Here is a 4,610-nt window from a genome sequence, read left to right as displayed (position 1 = left end):
GGGGGGGGGGGGAGTCATCTTATATTCAGGGTTGTCTTCCTAAAGTAAGGAAAGACGGCAGCTGACACATCAACTGACGCTAAGCGAAGATACCACGTGCCGCCACGGAACAGTGACTCCCAGTCCCAGCACGGTGCTTGTGGACCCCATCAGCACGTCTCCTGGCCTCCACCTTCTTCTTCCCCAAAGGCCAGACCCAAAGGCTACCCCGCCCTCACTGCAGGTCAGGAGGTGCTTCAGAAGACTCAAGGGCTGCAGGAAACCCCCACTTGGAGACACACCTCCCTCCCCATCCTCGGGAGATGCTTGGCCCATGGCTTCCATTTTTCGATGACGCCCATTACCCTTTCCCAAAATTCCAAAGAGAGCCCCCACGGGTTCAATAAGGTTGAGGACTCCCGCCCTAAAGAACCTCTCTGCAGGCACAGACCTCAACAGTACTCCAAACAGCAGGCTTGCAGACCAGACTGCCTTCACAAACCCTCTCTGGCAACATCACTGTGGCCCGGGAATTCCTCAGAACGGCCCGGGCTGAGCTCCACCTTTAAAGGCGGACTCTCACCGGACTTGGCTGGAAGGGAGAAGTGGGGCTGGGCATCATCTGCAAAAGAGCCTGTGTGGCTTCCCCAGGGCTTTCGAGTTGGAAAGCAAGGCGGACAGAACGGGCCCATGCAGGACCCCAGAGCACACGCCTCATAGGGCTGAGATGCTGACTCCAGACAGCAAGGGGTGCTCTGTGGGGAGACTCTGGCAAGAGCCGCAGACAATGTGCCATGTGAACACCACTGTGCCAACTAGCCAGCTGCACAGTGTGCTGAAAGAAGGGTACCACCAGAGACCATGCCCATGTTTCTCGGCACCTCCCTTCAGCTGCCGTCCTGCGGCAGCCCAGCACCCACTGAAACGTCAGGAGGCAGCAGAGAGAGAAGACACTGGGGGGGGCCCACGCACGAAGGCGGCCCATACTCCTCTCCCCCAGGGCTAAAACAGAGTTCACAATTAAAGCCTATGAGGTTTAAACGCAAATGTAGTGAAAACAAGAACAAAAGACCCCCTGTATTTGCACTCCTCACTAACCCTAACCCTTTGTTTCCCCAGACAATCTGACCTGTGAAAGACACACCACACACCTCCAAGTCAGCTTGGGATCACCCCCAAATCGTACCGCACTGCCCGAGAAAGGCAGGTGCCCACTACTACACCTGTCTGGCCCACAGCTCTTCAGTGTGAGACCAACTATATTCTTTGGGTGCAAAGATGCATGTAAAAAGGCGAGCTTCTTGTAAAGGGTCTCATTCAGTCATGAAGAACCGAGGACAAGAACCAAGGTCACGCTTCACTGCCCCTTCCTTTTCCAATTTTTTTTTTAATTTTTCCAAAGAAAGTCTGCCCAGGAAACGGCTGAGATAAGGATGGATCTTTCACTGTGGGTCAAGGACTTGGACAACCTCAGCCAGTCACACCGAAATCCCTGTAATGACTTCTGCTCAGAGCCCTGAGGGAGAACTACAAAGCCCTGGCCTGACCCGTGGGGGGGGGGGTGTCTGTGGTTGACTTTTTTGGAAGAAGACGGCATTGCCTTTGTGGCAAAACGGGGACCTGCCCTCAGCCCTGGGAGGCTGAACAGCCGTTTGCTGGCATGCAGGCCCGTTTTCGCCTGCCCACCCTGCCTCATTTGCTGCCGCCACTCACTGGATTCACCCTCTGCCTTCCTAGAGGGACAGTGAGAGAACCCCTCTGGCTGATCCCCCAACTCGGGAAAGTGGGTATCTCCGTCTTTGGGCGCCCCCTGGAGAGTTGGCACCCCCTCTGATCTGGGCCCACTTGGGTTCCCCGGGCCCCCCTTTGCCTCTGGTAACGTGCTGAGCGGGGAGGACTAGGTGGTCCAAGCACCGCCAGCCCTTATAACTCCAAAAGAAGGTTTATTTAAACTATATACACGGTTAGGCACAGAAATGTAACACAGGCACTTCTACAAAATCGGGCACAGAAAATAAACAGGGTCAAAAACGCCAGTCCTCTGTCCCCGACACACACACACAAGACTCTCTCCGCCTCTGGGGGAGGAGGTGGTGGGTCTCGGGATGGGATTTGCTCCCCCCCCCTCCTCGTTGTTGTGGGAGAGAAACCCCCAGCCCCTCCTCCTCCTCCTCCTCCTCCAGACTGGTCACCCACACGGCCACCCCTCCTCTGGCTCTCCACCCCGAAATTCAGTGGCCTGGGCGGCCCACGGAGGAGTCTGAGGTCGCAGGAGCCCCCACCTGCACACACGCCCCCTGGAAGCTCCCCCCTCCCAGGCCGAGGCTGCCCAACTCCCTGGAGGGACAGAAGCCTCTATCTGGCTGGCTCCGCCCCCAGGGCGGGCCCCTACTTTCCCGCACTTTCCCCCCAAAGGAGCTGGGAAATGTAAGCGGGGAGGTATGGACTCCCCACCATGGTGGCTGGACTGACAGGAGCCCCCACCTGGACCACCCACCCTGAAGACCAGGCGGAGACTGACTCCCCCCACCCCCCAGGAGCCAAAACTTTTTATCTCCCTGGCCCCGCCCCCGGGGGGCTGTCCCTCTTTTCCCGCTCTTTTCCCTCAGGGATGCTGGGAAGTGTAGGCAGGGAGGTACGGCAGCTCCATTGTTCCCTATGGAGTACCTCCCCCCCCCCCTGTAAGGACTACCAGGATGGCATCCCTTTTAGGTACGGCTGCCTCTGCCTGGCAGCCATTTCGTCACATCCTTCTTCACCCAAAGGGTGATTATAACACATGGAATTCACTGCCACAGGAGGAGGTGGCGGCGGCTACAAGCATGGATGGCTTCAAGAGGGAATTGGATAAGCATATGGAGCAGAGGGCCATCCAGTGGCTATGAGCCACAAGGGATAGAGAGGGACTCTCTGTCTGGGGCAAGGGATGCTCTGTATTCCTGGTGCTTGGAGGGGGGGGCAACAGTGGGAGGGCTTCTGGTGTCCTCCTGGCCCCACTGGTGGGCCTCCTGATGGCGCCTGGTATTTTTGGCCACTCTGTGACAGAGTGTTGGCCCGGATGGGCCACTGGCCTGATCCAGCATTGGCTTCTCTCTCATGTTCTTATCTGAAGCAGAATTGGAGTGCAAGAACTCCAAACAGTCAGGCGGGGCAGAATGCCCAGGTCTGGGGACACAGAACAGTGCCAGCCTCAGGGTCTGTTGAGTCTGGAAGAGGAGCGGCACTGGCAGTCCTGGGATCGGGGTGTGTGTGTGTGAGAGAGAGCCAGGTTCCCCTGAGGAATGGCGCTGGCATCTGCCGGACCCCTTTCTCCCTGTCCTCCTGGGTGGGGAGGGGGGAAGAAAAAGAATAGGGAGGAGGGGAGGAGGAATCATAAGGACACGAGAGACGCCGGGGTGGCAATCCCTGCCAAGTCTCCCCCTAGTCTCAGGCCCTAAAGTTACCTCCCACGCTGACCCCAGAGAGTCCAAGAGGCTCAGTGAGTGGGAGGGAGGCTCAGGGAAGTCCCGCTCCATGAAGTCTCCAGATGGCTGGATACAAACTAAACAGCTAAGAAGAACCAGTAAGGGAAGCCCAGCATCTCTGTCCATGCTGGCTGGGCATCCCTTGCCCCGGGCACGGCAGACACACTCCAGGGAGCTACCCCTGGCTGGAGGCTTCCTCCTCTCCAGACTGCAACTCATTCCCTGCCTTTCCATGCCACGAGAACCCTTTTCCCCAGCTTCCCTCTACTCTACACACCTGCAGACATCCCTGGAGAAATGATGCCACCAGCAAACTGCAATATCTTCAGACAAGCAACCAAACTAGCCTTGGAGACGGGGCAGCAGCCATGTTCAAACCATGCAAGAGTGCGGGGAGCCAGGTGGGTCGGGGGTGTGTGTGTGTGTGTGTGCCCTAACCCTAACCCTCTCACACAGACAAACCTGACCGCTGAGACAAGGAACATGGGCCCCAGCAGGCAACCCAGAAACACGAGTCGTGCTGCAGGGACTGAGCAAGCTCTCTCTCAGGAACTGGGGCCAAATCACAGCCTCCCCGCCGCTCCAACCTCTTCCTGCGACACTCACTGCTAGACACTTTCCAGTTAAGTGGCTCAGGCTGGCGACTTGACCGAACTGGAAGAATGATATCATCTCCGACCGCACCCAACGCCACTGCACAGACTGTGCCCAGCCAGACCCAAGGATCCATGCGCAGCAGTGCTCCTCCTCCTCCTCCTCCGTCGGGACACCACACAGCCCACGGGACTCCAGGGAAATCGGGGTGGGGCATGGATCTGTCACTTCAGGCAGGCCTTCAGGGCTCCTGATCCCAGCACTGCTAACATTACGCCAGATAACTGAGATACAAAGAACAGAAGCAAACTGCCTAAGTGGTGATTCATATACTCATTTATTTGGTGCCAGAGAAAGCTTTGGTAAGTGACCCTGGGCCAGTCATGCATTCCCACCTACTTCACTTTGAAGCAATATGAAAATATGAGGCACGTCAGCTCAGCCTGAGAATTTAACATCATTTTGATGCACACATTAATCTTCAACTTGAATTCATTTGTTAGTTTCATTTGTTAGTTCCAAATGACTGGTGATTTGGAGCTGAAGCTATCATCCTGTAAGCAGCTCCCGGGG

The 4,610-nt window shown here is 56.7% G+C and overlaps 1 protein-coding gene across 1 annotated transcript in view; it reads right to left on the bottom strand.

Annotated features, from left to right (window-relative positions):
* Nucleotides 1-4,610, bottom strand: part of IQGAP1 (IQ motif containing GTPase activating protein 1) — a 72,865-nt gene that overhangs the window by 48,936 nt on the left and 19,319 nt on the right. The gene's annotated exons all lie outside the window — the stretch shown is intronic.

This window comes from Gekko japonicus, unplaced genomic scaffold (genome assembly GCF_001447785.1).
Source record: "Gekko japonicus isolate JY-2015 unplaced genomic scaffold, Gekko_japonicus_V1.1 scaffold1830, whole genome shotgun sequence".
NCBI classification, from domain to species: Eukaryota; Metazoa; Chordata; class Lepidosauria; order Squamata; family Gekkonidae; genus Gekko; species Gekko japonicus.
This window is presented reverse-complemented; position numbering and strand designations above follow the sequence as displayed.